Source organism: Eleutherodactylus coqui, unplaced genomic scaffold (genome assembly GCF_035609145.1).
Source record: "Eleutherodactylus coqui strain aEleCoq1 unplaced genomic scaffold, aEleCoq1.hap1 HAP1_SCAFFOLD_98, whole genome shotgun sequence".
Classification (NCBI taxonomy): domain Eukaryota; kingdom Metazoa; phylum Chordata; class Amphibia; order Anura; family Eleutherodactylidae; genus Eleutherodactylus; species Eleutherodactylus coqui.
The window spans coordinates 156,137-177,506 of NW_027102512.1; positions in this window are offsets into that span (position 1 = coordinate 156,137).

Below are 21,370 nucleotides of genomic sequence, written 5' to 3' on the forward strand. Positions count from 1 at the left end.
CTCCCTGCATTACCCCGCTCTTGCTTGGGTTGTCCTTCCGGGGAGGGGTATGGTCTGCATCAGGTCCCTTTCTGCCACCCTTTGCGTTAGGGCTGTGTCCCTGGCTGGGGGTTTCATGGGATTCATTACCAATTGTGTAGAGTGTGGGTACAGTGGAATGTCTCGCTGGTGACCTCGGGGTCTCTGCCCTATTCCCCCTCCCATCCTGTTCAGGGTGTTGGGCTCTGTTTGGTGGTGAGGTACCTGGGTTCTTGGTCCACTGCTCCCTTAGTCCTTCTTGCTGCCCCTGCTCCGTGTTGGTGTGGAGCTGCGCTGCTCCTCCGGCATTTGAAGGTGGTGCTTCTGCACCCTGTACTGGCTGCCCGCTCTTTTCTGTCTGTAGCCCCTGGGTCTAGTCGGCAGGGGATTTTCTCCTTCCCTCAGGGTATGGCTCTGCTCCGCTGTTGTATGGGCTTCTCTCTCTGCCCTGGCGGTGTGCCAGCATGGGGCTCTCCTGCCTTCACCTGGCCTGTGGATAGGGTTGCTGGATCTCCACTCTGCTTCAGCGCGGGCTTGTCGCGCTGACCCAGTGCCATGTTGGAGAGCCGTCTTCCCGCTCCGGCGGCGTGTGTTCCGTGCAGGAACCGACTTATAGGGGATCCCTGGATCTGTGGCTGGTCTGCCTTCCTCTTCCCCACTCTAGTCATCATCGGGTATGGGCTATTTTCTTTGTTTTCTGGTTTTCTGAGAGTCAGTGGCAGCGGAGCTCCGAGATGTGCGGCCTCCCTCTCCTATGCCAAGCCACGCCCCCCATGCCACTTGTCATTAACTTTTATCTATCGTACAGTCATGTCTTTCTATCTCATATAATTATTAATAACATATAATTCTCTATACACTTAACCACCTAATCCTCCAACCTTAACAACCCCCCCTCAGGAATTTCTCTTATCAAGGAGAGGTGATGGAGTAAGATAAACAAAGCTTTAACTGTTTTAGACTCCTACAGCTAACTGCAGTATCCTTGGAATATTTTTCCCTTAATAGGAACACTCAGGTCTCACATTATTAACAACTTAATTATTATTATTTTTTCTTACATGACATTATCACATTGAAAACACCATTTAACAATCAAACGCACTGCAAACCAATTACAGAACTAACATGTACACAAATAACAGCAAGAATGTATGTTCCCTATTCACACAAGTTTATATTAAACTTAATTCCTGATCATCTTCATTACAAGTCTATTCATTTCAAGCAAGCAGAGCATCGCTCTCAGACTACTACGTTAAGAGAGTCAGTCACACACTCCCCCCTCCCTTCTTCTCACTAAACTCTAAAGCTGAAAGGTGAGGGTGAAAGTGAAACAAGCATTCCAATGTAACAGATGATTTAACCATTTGTGAGCTAACCCCACCACACAGAGCCAGCACTCAAGCCATTGTCTGTCAACTTCATTTAATACTACTGTAAACTTTCATTCCTTCACTGTCTTACCCCAGGACTATCTGCATCATGTAATCATCTCTGCTGTCCTGCTGCCTACTATCTCTGATCCTTGTCAGCACTACCGTCATCCATAGCAACCTGTCCCCTCACTACCTGACACTTATCTGAAGGAGACCATACATATTCCTCTGCTACGACTAAATATCCCACAGTATCATACTGACCCTATCTTATAACCCACACTTAATAAGGTAGACTACATATCATCAACACACAGAGGACAGTGATGGAGGGTTCTTACTATTCCTGCACAAGTCAAAGAAGGCACTAATCACTAGTGTTGTGTACTACAATCAGTGCAAGCATTGGGATGCTAGGTAAAAGGTACATCTATGGGAGGTGTGAAGCCAAGGTGGCGCCTGGGCGACAGCCGAGGGTATTGCAGCAGGTACTAAAATGGCCGCAGGCCATGACTAGCACTAAAATGGCCACCAGGGATGTGGCCTGACTAAGAGTACTATCAAGCCAGGCAAGCATCTAGCCACGCCTTATTCCTTTGTGTACAATGCCAACAAGTCCCTCATCTGACACATATCTATAATAATCTTTATGTGTATAGCGCCAACATTTCCACAGTGTTTACATAGACAGGGGGAATACAGAAAGACAAAAGTACAAAAAATACAGAACCACGGATACATAGTAATCAGCTGATGGAAACAATAGGGGTGAGGGTTCTGCTCCATCGAGCTTACACAAGTAATGGGGTGATACAGAAGGTAAAGGGGCTGGAGATGTGCACAGTATAGCGGGGTGGAGAGTGAGGGATGCTATATACAGACAATGGTCAGAGCTCTTCCACCATTCCCCCATCGTGTAGGATCGGGTAATATGATGATGACCTCTGACAATTTCAGGGCTGTCATCAATAGCGTTCCCCAGACTCACCAATACACCGAAAAGAAATGTTATTCCTGTTATTTTTGTCCTTACCGAGGAGGCCCATGGGGAAAGGGTGTGGATTTCTTCACCGAGTTGAGATGGAGACCACCTAATGTGCCCCCCCACCCCCCTGTAATGGGCTAAACTAGACCCCCTCAGCACACTGTCCCTGCTCTGCCTGTGTTACCTTTTTACAGTGAGAATGGTGAATCCAGGTCTGCCATTCAGCAATCTTTATTGCAGCAGGAGTGGTCAGGAGTACCTGGTAAGGTCTTTCTCACTTTGGGGTCTTCCAGTTCTTTTTCTTTATCCCCTTGATGAGGACCCAATCACCTGGTATTATTTCCCTTAGTAATGCTTTAGCCACTGAGGCTTCATGCGACTGACCTGTGAGAAACACTTCTATCCACTTGGCTAAAGCATCTATAATAACTAGGCAGTATTTCTTACCTTCACATTTGTTTAATTCTATGTAGTCCATACAAATGTGTTGGAGGGGATACTGAGGTGTAGGACAGCATCCCCTCCATGGTCTTGTATTATTTGTGCTAAACACAAGGCACAAGGGAATATAAGATAAACAAAAATTTTTAGAGTAGTTTGTAAACGCATAGGCTGTGAATACTTTCGATATGAGTGCTACCATCCCCCCTGTTGAGAAATGACACAGGCCATGGCTCAAATTTGCTGCATATCTGAAGAACGATTTAGGTAAGATAGTTTTTTTTCCTTCTGCGGAGATGTCCAACCCATCTACAAAGAGTGTATTCAGCATCTACAAGAGATACATCCTGCAGATCTGGTCTGGGTAACACCTTATGTGCCATCTCTCCTAGACAGTTGTATGGAGGACCGTCTGAAGAAATAGGCAGTAAGGTAGATGGATGGAGCGTAGTACATCCCTCAGTTGTCAGGTGTGGCTGTGAGAGCAGTAGTGTCATGTAGGAGGGATGTCTGGAAGGACAAAGATATGAGTATAACCAACTGCGTGCGGTACACAGTGTGAGTGGCGGAACAGCACTATAGTGGCAGGTCTGACTGCTTCAGCTGCCGCTGCTACCGCTTGTACACAGGGTGGGAGCGCTCGGCCACTGGATCTAGTCTGCAGGAGTAGTATGCCAGCGATCTGTTTCCCACTGTGTGCCTGAGTTAACACAGAGGTCATATATCCTTCCCTTGAGTCAACAGCACAAAGAGCTTGCTGTAGTTCAGCAGCCCCCAAGACTGATGTGCCCACCAGAGTCTGTTTTAACCTGACAAAGGCTTCCTCAGAGGGTGCATCCCACTGGATCCTGTCAGCTGCAGAAAGAGGTTCATCATAGATGAGTCTGGTAAGAGGTGCTGTCAGGGATGCATAATTTAGGATCCAGGCTCTGCAGACGTTTGTCATTCCCAAAAAGGACAGAATTTGCTCGTGGTTTTGGGACTTCCAGAATTGCTTGCCTACCTTCATCTGACAGGTTATACCCCAGATATTTAACTGTTTGCTGACAGTATTGGAGTTTCTACCTGTTTACTTTATGGCCTTGCTTATAAAGAAACCTCAAGGGTTCGACTGTGTCCCCCCACAATTCGCTCCACTGTCTGCTGCTAGCTACCAACATACAGTAGTAGCCCAGTTCCAGCATCCTAGAGGTAGTCAGCTAAGTTTGCTGACATAGCCTGGGAGAAAATTGTTGGAGATTCACAGCAGCCCTGAGGTACTCTGGTGAAGGTGTACCTAATTTTATCATAATATCTTATCTCAACCATTTTACTGGACATATTTAAGACTATATAATCTGACATTTCACAGGCTTATTTGTCTCTAGGTCTGTTATAACTGGTTCAGAGAGGGATTCCCTGTGGGTCCGTCCATTAACCCCTTTTACCATGATATGACTATTACTACATTTTACATTGGGTATATATTGGGATGTATTAATGCCCTGGTGGCTCCTGAGCCCACCAGGAAAGTAATCATCAGCCCATTCACCTGGAGATCTATCTCAGGCAGTAGAAATTGCCAAGAGATCCTCCAAGTGTTGTACATCCATCCCTCTTAGTCATTTTTCCCCAAGGTGCCTGTGAGCATTGTTTCTCTGGGCATCCTCAGGCAAAATCACCAGATTTCCAATCATTCAAACACACATTTAAATCCCCGAGCTGTATCCCACCTCTGCTTCTTCCTTTGCCTCTACTTTCACATCCTCTCGCTGTCCAATGACCTCTCTGACTTTCTTGAACCGTCGTGTCACATTCTTCTCCCTGTATAAAAACTCTCACTTTCCCAACCTTTTCTTTGTAAAACTTTTCTGCATGTTTTGCATATTCCAAAACATCCTGCAATGATCCCATCCTAAGGGTAATCATGTATCTCATTGTGGTGGAAGCCCAGTATATATCTATATGGATCCGTGGGCCTTGGCAGTAGACAGTTGTCAATTTAACATTCTGTATACATATTTGCTTTCTGTCTTGCTACAAATATAATGTTCTTACAGTTATGCAATAGGTACTTCCGCTCATATGAAAATATCTGTTTTATAACTCTGCTGACATGGGGAAGCCAACATGAAACTTCTGTACTCAAAACGCTGACAAGATAATATATAGTATAAACACGTTACATTTTCCATCTGTTTTGCAATTTTGGAGGACAGTATAACTCAGACGGACAACCACAGTCTGAAACAGCCACCGCAGAAATTACCCAAGCAATTTTACTGGAAACGTATGCAAATAATATGGGAGGTTTGTGCAATTTATAGTTCATGATGTAACATCCAATCATATCGAAGGAACCACACGTGGCTCCAGGACAACCCACTCATTTCATCCACCACCTGATGGCCAATCACAGATGACCGGAGGATGGAAGAATTGCAAGATGCTTATCCAATAATTAAACAATACGTTGTATCTATGTAATCTTTGACCTGCCCAGATGGGCGGATATGTTAAACTCTTAAAATAGGCTACACGCCGATCATTAAAGTTAGAATTGAGGAAGCTATGCATGCTGAACCTCGTGTCAGTGTGAAAACTTCTTATGCGCATTATCAATTCAGAATTAATATGGAGGGGTGTAAACATTCCAACTTGAGTAAGCCGTGATTCCGCAAAGGAATTCTACGACAGTGGCACCCCAGATGGGACTGTGATCGATAGGCTCCGAAGAAATCGGACACAAGGCACGGACATAGACAACCTTGGACTTAGCGGGCCCACCAAATACACGGTAGGATAAATTAATTATCTATACCTGTGTGGCTAACTCCGGGCTTGCCTATGTGCCGTGCCAGGCCGATAGATTTGGAGACGCACGACGACAGGTACTTCTTTAAGTCTCGATCACATGATAAGAACCTGTCATAAGATATAAAGGAATGTTTACATGCCTGTTGTTTTGAGAGTACTGGTCGAGTGGCGAGGTCAGTAGCTGCCTTAAGGGGGGGGTTGACCCTGCGCAGGTGTCCCGATTACTCGGTCCAGGTTTGGTTACAAAACCTAAGAGTAAGGGACCTGTGAGGGTAGTTTGACGGGAAGGCTTTCCTGCTCTGGTCTGGTTTGGTTACAAAGCCTAAGGGTCAGAAAGCCGTCAAACGTCTGGGCAGGTATCGCTACTTCGGTAAAGTCTGGTAAAAGGCTTCCGAAGAAAGGGAACTGACAGACCGGATCCCGAGGGGCAGTAAGACTAAAACCAGCCGTACTGGTGCTCTGTCTATTTGTGTGTGTCCACAAATATTTGTTTATCGTTTGAATGTCCACGAGTAGATCCCTCCGTCTGAGGGTAGATTGATAAACTGTGTAGCGACAGAAATGCTAGAGACTCTAGGGCGGGGCATATTGTGTCTGGCGTCTGAGGAGACTTCTATAATCATAAATCTGGCAGCCATGATTGAAATTGAAAGGCAGCGAACATTGTACCGAGGTTAATTCTTACACCCTCCAGGAAAGTGTGGAAGGGGTGGAGAGTCAAGTTATCATTGATTAATCAAGCAATCTTTCTGTGTGTTTAAAACGTCCTGCCTGTCCTTTATATAAAGTTAGTGTGCTTGTCTGTTGTGTAGAGCTAATCCTGCTGAGTTATTATATAGAATTAGTATCAGTCCTGCTCAGCTGTAAGAAGGGATTGTTAGCAATGAGCATTGCATTGGCTGGGTTATAGCCAAGATAATGCACCGTACACAGTGGCGCGCTGTGGGTTTGGACTTTATAGGTTAGGTTGCATTATTGGATCCCTTCTAGTAAAAGACAGACTACTAAACTGTGTTGCCTTTGAATTGTTAAACGTTAACAATAGCATAGAAGTATAGGCTTGTGCCCGTAAGTGTGTTTGGAGGAAAAGAAGAAAAAAAAGGCTGCTAAGTTCATTTAAAAAGAAGAAGTGGAACTCCTAATAGAAGCAAAGCGATTCTTGTGCTCCAACATTTGTTAGTTATTTAACTAATGTTGGATGTTAAAACTACTCGTATGTTTTATTATGTAATCTCTAAACTTTGTTATACACCCGTCACATAAATGTAAAAAGTTATATGCCACTCACATCCTGAGGGGGCTCTTAAGAATACAGACTGCGTAGCCCACCATGCCCACAAGAAAATACGTCTATGTTTGCCAAGTCCCCAACAGCATACATGTTAGCAGTCCCCAATTCAATTGTAACCACATACAATGTTAGGTGGTCACCGCTGTGACCGTAAAGTTACAACATAATATATGTGATTTATGCATTAGACGTTAGAATTTCCCTAAGAGACCTGAAAAGGGGAAGAGAAGGTGGGTTGAAATGGCGTCTGTATTAATACACGCCAAAGGCACCAGCGTTCAATATAACAGTTTAGTGAATAGAGAGAATTGCAGTACATTACCAATCAGATGGAGATGCCCGGCATCTAAGACTGCATCTGCCCGGTCGCCGGAAGTCTGGGACAAAAACTGTTGTAAAAGTAAAAATTGTAATCCCTTGTAATCCTGTCGCTGGGCTGTCACGGGAGGGAGAGATTCTGAAAAGAGGAAGTTACTTGCCCTGTAGTCCCAGCACAAGTAACGTATATTCACAGACAATATAAAATAAATAAATAAACTACAGGGAGTAAGAGAAACTGTGGAGAAACTGCAGAGAAGCCAAGGAATAGGAAACAAGCAGGTAACGATAAGGCCAGGTATCCACAGGAGGAACGGGGCAGATTGACTCGTAATTTGTAAAATGTAAATTGTGTGATGCATAAGACTTTATCTTTATTGAGTTGCGATGTGTGCCCGAGGACTGCCAAACATTGAATGAGAGAATAAGGAAGTAAGTGATTAGCCACACTCAGAGGGGTGGAGCTAGATGATGCAAGAACACGTCTCTTATCCAAGGAGGGGGTAAGAATCATAGATAGCCAGAAGAAAAAGTTTTGTTTTTTCTCTTGTCCCAAACTCAGCTTTCCACGGTTCCTGACAAATTATGGGACAACTACAAGACAGACATAGGAAAATTGAATATACCCACCATGATAATATATACGAGACCCGGATACACACCCCTGGGTCAAACAGTATTCCCCTAGTTTAAAAAAAAAAAAAAAAGGGGGTGAAGGGTCAGCCACGCAGATCAGGTGCTGTGTGCTGATGCTTCGGAAAAACTGCCAACCGGCCACAATTTCACTGTTAATTTCTCTTGCAGAAGGCTGTAAGGCCTGGAGGCCTCCAAAGACTAACCAAGTTCTGCAGGCCATACCTGTACATACACTGTTGCCAAATTCCGCACCTTTCAGGGCCTTGCTTCATACTGCCACCCATACGACAGTATTGACACAAAAGCACGGAGGACAACCACAGCCATGAGGTTAGATCCAGTGACTCGAGGAGCTCCCTCATCTGCTTGTGCGGTGGCAGCAGTACAGGCAATGGCTGACAAATCTTCTAAGTTGTTATTGGACTACCCCCTAGTGGTCCGCACCCCAAATGACACCCAGAACATACTCATGCAAGTGCAACCCAAGCACTTATCTCTGGCCTATTAGATCCGACTACAATGTGCTCTTTCCATGCCTCCCCCAATATCTCTTCCCAATGTTGTAATACCTTGAACCCGGCTACTCTTCTTTTAATCAGGTATTCCTGGGGGGAGGGGAGGCATAGGTGATTTGAGTATGGCAGATCAGCTATTTTTTAAAATTGGTTAAAATTCTGTGCAACAAGATTCTGACATTATTGTAGTGATGTACACACTGTTAATGATGCATATTTTGAGGTTTCTTTGTAGATGGTATCAGGGTGAGGATTGATGATTCCGAACCAGATATGCAGAGGTGACACAACAAGATGTCCTAAACGCAGAAGCTCTGCCTCCGCATGTCTCAGGGCAAGAAGCGGAACCGGAGGCCCTCACTGAGGCGTGTGGAGTGGTGGAAGGTAAGTCGGCAACTTTTTACACTGACTCCTGGAATGCATTTGGCATAGCTCATGATTATGGCCCAATATGGAAGGCCAGACAGCTTGTTATCTCAGTAGGACAGCCAATTAAGAATGGTGCAGTGGTGCAGAGTCTCATGGAAACCCTACTACTACTACCTGGCAATGGAGAATCCACACCGATTTCTACAATGGAGAAGCGAGAGATGACACCCTCGCCGACAACACAGCAAAGGCAGCGGCCCTCAAGCCGTGGAAGAAAGAAGAATAAATACTGACAGCATGAGTCAGTGATAAAAACTTTGGACTTTGATAAAAACTTTGGACTTTGATAAATACTTTGGACTCTGATAAATACTTTGGACTTTGATATGTCAAGGACTTTACAGTTACAAGTCAACGAGGAAAGAAAGCAGATGGGCTAAAAGACGGGAGCGACAGAACAGGACGGCGTATGGCGAACAATCAACAGAACTTGCCTACAGAGGTCCCTGTCCCCCATGATGGCCCAACTGGTACACAGAATCAAAAGCAGCGATGACGTCGACACTGAACAAGAATGGGTGACACCTAGGTTCTCTGTAGCTGCTGCATCATTTGTCCAGTTAGCATGATCTTTGCCATATGCAAGTCCGGACAGAAGTAAGGTGGCCATATTACACTTGCCTTGACCACTCTACCCATTTCAGGGATTGCCAATTTGACCACATTCAGCTCACACCTGTTGGGGAGTATGAACATGTGCTTGTTGTTGCTTGAGTCTTTTTCAGGTTGGAGGCCCACCCTGATACTAAGGTAAATGAGCAGATAACCACACAGAAGCTCATGAATGAGGTAATCTGCAGATACAGGGTACCGGAAGTGAATGAGGTAAACGAAGGTACACAGGTGTTCTCTTCCAGACTCAGAGGCAGACACTGGGACACATATCTTGCAGCCTGGGGATTGGGTGCGCATCAAGAAGTTCCCCAGGAAGCACCCTCCTGAGCCCCGATTTGATGGCCCCTACCAGGTGCTTCTGACTACTGCCACAGCTGTGAAACTAGCCGAAAGACTTACATGGATCCATCCATGCTTCATACTGTAAGAAAGCTTCAGATCCGGGAGACCAGTCTTAGTTGTGCCAAGGACATTACTCTGGTTAGGGCTAGGGAGAGAGGAGGGTGGCAACTGGAATCCTTAGTCGGAAGAATATGGGGGTATGGTTACCTTCCAGTATAACTCGTTCAATGTTGATGAGGTACAATGCTAACAGGAGCAACAAGTCTAACTGTTGCGTGTGCGGTAGTGCCCGACTACACTCGGGGATGGTCCCCCTAAATCTCCCTGTAGATGCTGAAGAGTGGTTTATTAGTCTCTTCACGAACATTTCCGCTAATTACACTGTCCGTGAGAAATGGAAGAAGGAATACTCTATAACTACTTAAGTGTCTTGCACCGGAGAGAGTATTACTGACTACCCTGGAAACTACACCTGCCAGGCAATTAGGCAGGGTAGAGGGAGATTTTGGGGGAACTCACCAATATTTCCCTTATTTAAAAAAGATGAAGAGCCAGTTCCGATAATGCCAACCACATACGCTACCAAAGAAAAGGAGAAATGTACTAGTACTGTGCCTGCCCCGATCTCCTAAGATGGATTGTCAGTGGAATTCCCATTTGCCAAGGGATAGTGCAGAAGACCTTAGGTTCCGGCGAGGGCACACCCTGTGGGGTGTTAACTTGTACAGATAGAGGGTATGGATGCCCGGAAATGAGCCCAGGGAATCCATGGCCTCCCTCTAAGGTGAGGTAGGGATCCCCCCCCCTCCTAGGAGTAGGGACTTACGGGCAGTGGGAAAACCCTGACGCAAGGGTGAGGCGACCTGGACGTGTTCACCATTAGGACTATCTCCAGGAGGGACATTGGTGTGGGTGAAGATTAGGTAGTCCCACGCCGTGCGTACCTGTGCACACTACTAGTATGTACTTCTAGTACAGCACATTAGAGTGAGAAGAGAGGCTCCTGGTGATAGTTTTGACCCACACATGTACGTTGACGTCATAAGACAGCCAAGGGGGGTACCTGACGAGTTTTTAAAGAATTTTCCTGATTTATTAGGGTAAATAAATGTTGACTGGATTAATTATGTTTATTATAATTAACAGCGGTTTATAAATTATACTAGAGACGCCTTATAGGGACTAGTCTACCAATAGGACCTACCTCGACTATGACTTTCCAAAATAGAATGGCACTAGGTACGATTTAGCCAAAAAAGGGAGTGTCTGTAAGATGATAAGGGAGACTTGTACCTACATTCCAGACAAAACGTGACCCGCAGGTAAAGACGCAGTTGCCATTAAGAAGCACTAACTAAAAAGAGCTAACCTTAGTCTGTTTTCCTCAGTTAGGTACCTGACAGGAGAAGGGAAAAATATAGAAAAATAAGTTTTAAGACATTGTGTATTTAGAACACTGTGATAGGTTTTCGCTAAGATTTTGCTTTATTTTATCTGCAGTGCACTCTGCTTATGTCCACGCAACATACCGGTGCTACAACGCCCCTGGTCCTGTTACCTTGCCGCCTCTGGAAAAGGGAAGTGGGAATAATCACCTTGTAGCTCTTTCCTTCCAGACTAATATATATGATAATGCACGTACTAATAAGACAGGGGTTCAGTCATGTTGATCAGTTATTAGATAGTCCTGATTTTGCACTCTTGTCGATGAATCGAGGTAACGTCAAGAAGGCGGGTTCTATACCAGTTATGCAGTGTTTACCTGAAATAGTAAAGGTCGCACCTAATGCCTAATGCCTCGAGATCCCAGGTGGTAGCCTAGACCTCCACATGTACCAAAAGACCCGATTGCCATGAACCCACACCTAGGTATCAGAGGGGCATTTACAGCCTAAGCGACAGTTGTGAAAGACCGCCACTCTACTGAGTTTTCAGAACATTTTGCACAAGAGGTTATTCTGATAAGGAAGTTATTAATTATATTTGTCACCTTTATAGTCATCCTAATTTCTGTTTGTCGTTGCATACAGTGTATTCCGACCCTGATGACTGCCTGGTCCACCTGTCCCACTACGACGTCCAACAAAAAGCCCACTGTCAGTGCAACCGTCGTCATCATGGATCCAGAATGTGATGATGTCGAACCATCCTATACCCCCATGGCAGTAATAGGCCCAGTCGTCTACAACACAATGCGAGTCTAGGGTCAGCGGTGGGGGATTGGGGTGGGACGGAGCAGGGCGAGTTTAGTGAAACAGATAGTTTCAAGGGGGGTCTGTGGTGGAAGCCCAGTATATATCTATATGGATCCGTGGGCCTTGGCAGTAGACAGTTGTCAATTTAACATTCTGTATACATATTTGCTTTCTGTCTTGCTACAAATATAATGTTCTTACAGTTATGCAATAGGTACTTCCGCTCATATGAAAATATCTGTTTTATAACTCTGCTGACATGGGGAAGCCAACATGAAACTTCTGTACTCAAAACGCTGACAAGATAATATATAGTATAAACACGTTACATTTTCCATCTGTTTTGCAATTTTGGAGGACAGTATAACTCAGACGGACAACCACAGTCTGAAACAGCCACCGCAGAAATTACCCAAGCAATTTTACTGGAAACGTATGCAAATAATATGGGAGGTTTGTGCAATTTATAGTTCATGATGTAACATCCAATCATATCGAAGGAACCACACGTGGCTCCAGGACAACCCACTCATTTCATCCACCACCTGATGGCCAATCACAGATGACCGGAGGATGGAAGAATTGCAAGATGCTTATCCAATAATTAAACAATACGTTGTATCTATGTAATCTTTGACCTGCCCAGATGGGCGGATATGTTAAACTCTTAAAATAGGCTACACGCCGATCATTAAAGTTAGAATTGAGGAAGCTATGCATGCTGAACCTCGTGTCAGTGTGAAAACTTCTTATGCGCATTATCAATTCAGAATTAATATGGAGGGGTGTAAACATTCCAACTTGAGTAAGCCGTGATTCCGCAAAGGAATTCTACGACATCATTATATAACCTCCTATTTCCTTCTTTACTGCACTTACAAACGCATTCTTTATAATGGCTGATTATATGCAGTGTTAGTATCATCTCTCTCCCCCTAGTTATCCTATGGAAGAGTTCTACCATCTCCGCCCTTCCCATTCTAATTTCCTTCTACAGAACTCCAATCTGGCCCTAGAATTTTTCTATCTGCTCTTTCCATTTAATTGTAACTCCTCATTAACCCTTTGAATTGTTTATCAAAACTGTCGGGGCTCTATTTATATGGGCGTGACAGTTTGGGGCTTCTTTTAACCAGGCTTCAGCAGCGGATAATTCGTATTTCTGCTGATCTTTAGCTGATTTTGTCCGTATTTTATCACATAATTCTTTACAACTTGGAACTTTTAATTTATTTTTTAAATCCATATTTCTATCCCCCCTTATGTCACAATATTTGACAGTCAGGATCTAACTTGTCCATGTACTTCTTATCCCCTTCAAGGACTTCCTGTCATTGGCAACAACAGAGACATGCACAGGAGAATGCCTTACAATTTGTATTTCCCATTGTTAGTAATTATGTTCTTGACATCGATTTACAAGACAAACAACATAAAACAAGCCTCTGGCCACTAAAATGTATAGTGAAAACGCAGGGGTTCCTGACCAGAATCAGTGCTTCGCTATATACACGAAGACTCCTTCTTGCCTTTCCGAGTAGGGCCTGTGAACATAAAACACAATATGGGGCTTGTCCGAAAACAACCTGCACAGCAAGGCTGGTCCTTAATGTGTCCTAGAGGTCAGTGCCCACGTATCAGATCCGCTTATCTCAAATCACTCACACATTCGCTTCATGCAGTATAAGTCAACAATACAAATATTACAATATGTTAGTAGGCGGCCGCCCTCTTTATATTCTTAGTTACTCTATAACACAATATCAAAGAAAAAGTAGTAGTAGTAAGATAAGAAGTAAAGTTCCTGGACACCCCTGTGCCCCATGACGTCATCTAACCGATTCTTTTACGTGCTGCGTGGAGTAATTCTTTCCTGTAGCCTTCTCACAATGCCTATGGTCTCACATAGACTACTGCTATTGTCCCTTGACAACAAATTTGTCTATACTTGCTTCTAATTTACAATACACATCGCACATAGACTACTGCTATTGTCCCTTGACAACCCATTCCTCTATACTTGCTTCTCTTTTACAATACCCATTGTAAATTTTACTAACACCAAAGCATACAGAAGAAGAGAGAAGAAAAGTTTAACCATTGTTATACTTACTACACGTTATCTGGGAGGCTTCTAAATTCTTAGGCTAGTTCGGAAAAACATCACTGTTTCAGACAGGATGCCCGACTGGCCTCTAATGACGTCTAAGCAAGACGGAGGTCTTTTAATGATTGGAGAGTACTTCAGACCCACCTTTTCACAGCCAGGCTGTCCCTTCCCTCTGCAGTGAGTCTTTCCGTCTCGAAGGACCAAAAATGTAAGGAGAATTTATGTGTTTATCAAAGAGAAGATGATCCCAGATCTCGTGCAGAAGTCTGGACCCAGGAGAAATACATATCACACCAGCCTGTGCGGTATCAGATGATTTCTAATTTATTCAAAGGTGTATTTGGTTTATATACCATAAATGACATCACAGGAAAAGTATATACCTCCAAGGTTAATAATAATACATGATAGGCTGAAACTAAAATGTTTAACATAAGTTACACCTTTTAAGGTGTTACTATAACATACAATGAGACCGTTATGAGTTCACTGAAAAGGAATGAAGGTGGGGTGGGGGGTGGGGGGGTTCTGGGAGACTGTCTTATCTGCTGTCTGTCCCACCAGTACCATGCACGAATATAGAAAGGTTTCGTTTATCCCCTTCACCATTTCTGGACCCAGGTATATGTTAAGGAAATTGTAGATCAATGTATCAATTAATAGCTCTTTTATTGGATTATAGACTAGAAAGATTTAGCATGCTAGTATAAGTAGTGAAGTCTGGGGCAATTCCACCATATATGTAAGAAGGTACCCTCACCCTCATAGGCCTGAAACCGGAGACCTGATACCCTAGGAAACATACAGGACAGTCTTTGAGGCTTCAGATACCATCACATTAAGAGTTTGCAGCCTGCTTTAATAATTGATACATTGACAGACAGCTTGGCAGTTGAATCAGCAATTTTATTCCGTTCCAAGACCAGAAGTTCCTCATCTGGTCCAACTCCTTGCTCAATGCAGGATCACTAAATCATACCAGACAGATGTCTGTCCAGCCTCTGTTTGAAGACTTCCATTGAAGTAGAACTCACCACCTCCCGTGGTAACCTGTTCCACTCATTGATCACCCTGACTGTCGAATATCTAATTTGTGTCTCCTCCCTTTCACTTTCATCCCATTGCTTCTAGTCTTTCCTTGTGCAGATGAGAATATGGCTGATCCCTCTGCACTGTGACAGCACTTCAGATATTTGTAGACAGCTATTAAGTCTCCTCTCAGCCCTCTTTTTTGCAAGCTAAACATTCCCATATCTCCTAACTGCTCCTCATAGGACATGATTTGCAGACGGCTCACAATCTTGGTAACTCTTCTCTGAACTTGCTTCAGTTTGCCTATGTCTTTTTTTAGAGTGGGGTGCTCAAAACTGGACAAAGTATTTCAGAACCAACGCAGGGTTCTTCTTCAGGCTTAAATCCTTGCCTTTAGTAACAACTGTTTTCCATCACTGAGCCCAAAGACACATTTTCCACCAGACCAAGCATTCTCATGTTATGTCCCAACCATTTATGTGTCACAATATCAAATGGTTTGGAAAAATCAGGACATACAGTACAATATCTAGTGTCTTACCATGATCCAGCTTAGAACTTACCTCCTCATAGAAGCTGATCAGATTGGTTTGACAGCAGCTTGTCGCTCTCACCTATTGAATGATATTGAACAACGCATCTCTACAGGGAGGTGTATGGCCATCTTCAAGCTTAAAGAGGTAAATTATTGATGGCGTTTTCTCGGGATGGGTTTAGTGCCAGGGACCCCCACCGGTCGATTGTTTTGTGGGTCAGTGAGCTCAAGTACCAAGCTGATTTCTGTTCCAACTGCACTGGCCTGGCTTGGTATTGCTAGCTAAGTTCTCAATTAAATGAATGGGCACTTGGCATGCAATACCAAGATGGGTTACTGCAGTGGGAACAGAGCTGTACACTTCTGCGGAAATCAGCTGAGTGCACCAGCCCAGAGAACAGCTGATCGGTGGGTCTGCCTCCCGCCTCTCTACTATTGATCACTCATCTTAAGAATAGGCCATCAACAATTGACAACTGAACAACCTCTTTAAGGGCAGTCCTCTTGAGACATTAATAGTATTTTTTAAAAGTAACTCCAACACAATATGCTTGATTCCATCATCGGAATCACTAACCAGGCAAAGAACAAGATTTTATTTCTCAACCATAGGAATACACAAATGGGTGTACATAGAGCAAAAGACAAAGGAGCTCCTCACCAGGTGCTACTACTCCCCCCTTCCCATTCGTGCAAGTGCATAAAAATACTGAATATATTTGTGCCTGCTCTGGCTATTCTGCTTCCCTTTTGCAAATGTTATATGCACTAGAGCTTTGAACACCTTCATAGCATCAATAGGAAAGAGTTTAACCAACCAATCACCTCCTTTTTTTCCTTCATGAGCCTCAATGCTGCAGCAGAAGTTCCTTATATATTATGTCCCCCCCCCCCCCCCCCCGACAAACACACCCACATACAAAATATTCATGGAAAGGAAAATAAATTAGGCTTTGAATATACGTTAACCTAGAATAATTCTATTGACTCTTACTGTGATCCCAAATATTGTATTTCCTGCCTTGGGTTCTATACATACCATGTTTGATCATATACAGTTGCAATCAAAATTATTCACCCCCAAATTACATTTCATTGCTAAATTTACGAACTCCCGGCTCTTTGCAAAAAAAAAACTAAAACTAACAAAAACTATTTAAGTATCTCAATGCAACTAATATAACAGGGGGCTTCTCCAAATTCAACACAAAATGACACTTTTAAAGAATCCTGCAGTCTCAGAATTGTTCAACCCCCTCATGAGAATTGTCTTTAGTACTAATTAGAGCTCTTTGCTGTTATGACCTGCTGTAACCGTGATGCATAGCCCGACAGCAGCTTCTGACAGCGTTCCTGAGGACTCTTACCCAATTTCTCATGGATAATGGCCTCCAGCTCACCAATATTCTTGGGTTTGAATGCTGCAATTGCCTTCTTCACATCCCGCAAAAGATTTTTTTCTACGGGGTTCAAGTCAGGCAACTGTGAAGACCCCTCCAGAAGCTTCCAGGACTTCTTCTGAAACCACGGCTTGGTGGAGTTTGAGGTATGTTTGGGATCATTGTCCTATTATAAAGGTCCAATGACATCCAAGCTTCAGCTTCCTCACAGAGGCATGATTTCTTCTAAGATGCCCTGGATACTTGATTGAATCCATCTTGCCCTCTAAATACAGGAGGTTTCCAGAGCCAGAACAACACAAAGCAGCCCCAGAGTATCACCCAGCCACGGCCATACTTCACTGTAGCAGGGGGTTCTTTTTAGCATATGCTTTATTCTTCCCAACATACCGCTGATCCACAGGCCTGAAAAGTTTCACTTTTGTTTCATGTTCCACAGAACAGAATCCCAAAACTTCTGTTGCTTATTTATATGGCTTTAGGCATGAGCTGACTTTTCTTGTGCTTTGGGTCAGTAGAGCTGTACTCCTGTGCAAATTGAAACCGCAGTATCTGCTGCCACCAAATCTTGCTGCAGGTGTTTTGCAGTTATACAAGGGTATTTGCCCACCTACCTGTTTAGGAATCTGGTGTCAGCCGGTGATAGCGTCCTCTTTCTGTCACATTTAGGTAGTGTAGCCAGTGTGTCTTTAACTTTAAACTTGCAAACTATGCTTCCAACTGTATCTATAGGAACAGTCAGTGCCTTTGCTAACTTTTTATATAATTTTCCTTGTTTATGCAATGATGTCTTCACTTTCCGGGGAGAGGGGGTTGGAAACAGGTTGTACTAGATGGACATTGTCTTCTTTCAGCCTAACATACTATGTTAAGGCCCATTTAGACACAACAATAATCGCTCGAAAGATGTCTTTTGAGCGACTTTTCAGCAATAATCGTTGTGTCATTTAAGCACAAGGTGATTGCTCAAACGTTGAGCGATCACCTTGCGATCCCAGCAGAGGATGCAGATGACAAGCGGGGAGCCACTTGTTCTCTGCATCCAGCTGTTCCCCGCTGGGAGCCCCCGTCTGTCATACAGCCGAGCGCTCGGAGCGGAGGATGCAGAAGACAAGCGGGGTGGCCCTGCTTGTCTTCTGCATCCAGCTGTTTTCTGCATGTAGCGCCCGGCTGTTATCCAGCCGAACGCCCCGAGAAGGGTATGGAGAACGCAGCTAGACAGCTGTGTTCTTCATACCCAGCCTGTCAGCAGGGAGCGGGATACAGCTGAAACAATAGTATCAGCTGTATCCCGCTGTGAATCCCCGATAAGGCTCATTGTTGTCTTTCAGCATGCTGAAAGACAACGTTGAGCGACAGCTTAACGAAAACTGCATGAAGTCAGTGCAGTTAAACATAACGATTATCGCTCAAAAGGCGAATTTTGAGCGATAATTGTTGTGTCTAAATGGGCCTTTAACCATATTTCTAACATGCAGTCAAATGTCGTCCACAAACCTCTATCTAGTCCAGATAGATAATAAAGCCCTTGATTAGTTGCATCAGGTGTGCTTAAGACAACACCTAATTTGCAAATGTGTGCTCCCATGAGGGATTTTATTGAGGGAGGAAGGTGAATAATTCTAAAAGTGCAGTAGTCATGAAAAATTATATTTTGTGTTGTATTTGGAGAAACCAATTATGTTAGTTGTGTTGAGCTATTTAAATTGTTCATCCCCTGCTTTTTTGCAAACAGCTGAAAGTTTGTAAATTTGGCAAATAAACTTGCAATGGGATTGAACAATTTTCATTGCAATTATAGATGGCAAAATATGTTTAAAAATATCTAATCATACAGCATATAATACAGCATTTCTAAAGTAAAGGTGGCCATTCACATTAGTTGAAGGGCTTCTGTCATCACTAACTGTAAACTAAGTTATGGGGCTCAAAGGTGAGGGCCGGTGGTCTGCTTATTATACTCAGTGTCCCCTGTTTCAGTGCTGGGCCCCTGAGAAATCAGCACACACACACACAGTGACCATATCAGAAGGCTGTGCGCATACGCTCTCCCATCTATCTCTTTAGGAGAGTGGGCGCACACAGCCTTGGGAAGAGTGTCACCATATATATGCGAACACTAATTTCTCAGAAACACAGTCCTGGAACAGGGACCCTGTGGCTATAAAAAGCATCTTACCTGATCCCCCGTCCCTTTATCTTTGAGGCCCATTATACAGTTCATGGGGCCAACAGTTGAAGACAGAGGCTCTTTAAGTGCATTTTGCATGGAGCAATTTGCTCCGGTAGCCAAGAGCCAAATCATTGGCACTTGTATACCAAGCCTTTACATAAGCTGATTCAAACCTTCTGCAGGACTAATCGTTTGTCCCACATAGAGAATCATTGCTGTCGGCACCACATCCCTTGTTGACATTGTGAGGGTTATGAACATGAAAACTTATATATGTATACATTTCATCCATCTGTAATATACGTTTCCGGAGGCTGTAGGCCTAAATTGTACACTCTATTCTGCTTTCCTATAAAAAGCTCTGCTAAAATGCTTGTACATTTAGGCTAGTACTTAATTACATTATGTAGAGGTGTAATCTTAAGTGTCCATCATGTCTCCAAGATCTTGTTTATCTCGTTACACTGATCAAAAGGTTGTATGGAATGCTTTGTTTCTTGCTGCTGTCTAGGTAGGGCATGTGATTAGAATGTAGAGTGTGATGATAATCAGGGTACCAGACACGATGTCTACATACAAACAAATAAAGCATTGTTTATAGAGAAGACAAAATTATGTACCAGTAAAACAGGTCGACCTCTGTAAAGCAGTTCAACCTCTGATACGCCTACTATTTTTTGTATAAGAAAGACAAAGTACACAATAAACTCAGATTGCTCTAAGACACGACCGTGATGCCTGTGTCTATTGCTTTCTCATGGTGGCCGGCATAACCAGCTCTGATTTGGAGCCCCACAACATATTAACGTAACATGGATTTTATCCCTATCAACATCATGAGGTTTGCAGCTGGCGATGATTTTGTTCAGCTGCATGAAAGTTGCGACCAGCTGCTGAACAAATGTTTGCTTATTAAATGGTGGATCAGGTACAGCTTTACATAGGTCAAAAGTCAGGCAAAAGGGTGTTCATGTGATCGTTCATGCCAGATTGTCAGCTCATGTACAAAGACGTATAGAAGGTGGTTGATCAGTCGTTAAATTTTCATCTAGTGAATGATTGTTTCACAGATGTAGCCATACGTTTGTAAGTCCGTGTTGGCTGCCACAGTTGTTCAAACTGGCCATACTAGTTCAATGACACTTGGCGACAGACTAATGAGCTTTTGTGCATGATTCTTCGAATCTTTTGCCTCACCCTTGGACAAAGATTTCCAGACAAGGTCTGTATGTCTAAGAAAGAGCTCTGTACTCCAACATACAATTGTAGATGTGAGGGTTTCATTAGACAGGCAATCCTAAGTCAGTAACATTTCATTCCACTCACATATTTGGACCCTTTTCAAACAATTGTTACTGGTAATCAAATATCATCACAAAGGATTAGCTGAATTGCACGAAGGAGAAGACATCGGTCACGTGTATGGCACCATATAATGCAGAGTTCTTACTTACATATATCAGATGGAACTCCTATTCTAGCACCCAGCTTACACCACAGTGCAGTCAACTATCTGACTAGATGAGTGTATGCGATTGGTCAGATGAAACAATTGTTGATTGTTAAATTTAACCTTATGAATGAGGATTTTGCTTGATATTGTCCATTTTCATCAACTTAAGTTTAATGTGTATGGGTACGAACATTGGGGAAGGCAATGGCAAACCACACGGCAAAAACGGTCTGCCAAGAAAATGTCATGACGTGACGTGGCCCTAGGAGTCAGTCATGACTCTGTGCTTGCACCAGGGGACTTTACTTTTACCTACCAACATACACCAAAAGTATATATGTCTTTATGGGATACATCTGGATACATTTTTTTTGGTACAGTACTAAAAACAATAAAATTATAAGTCAAGAGCAGAATCCAAGAATTATGCATATACACTACCACAGAATATGATTGGACCAACCCACATCCTCCTAATAATAAAAGGCGCATCCTCCATAGAAAACAAAACAATGTATCATCTAGATCCTGACTGTATTTTTGTATCTTCAAAACCAGCATACAATGGCATCCATGTGTTTTTTCTAACTATATCGTTGGTCATAGGATTTGGCAACAACAAACTGAATAACTTTACTTCCATCGTTACGAGGAAACTTTATAAAAGTTCGTCAAAAAGTACTCGGCGAAAACAACAGAAAAAGTAA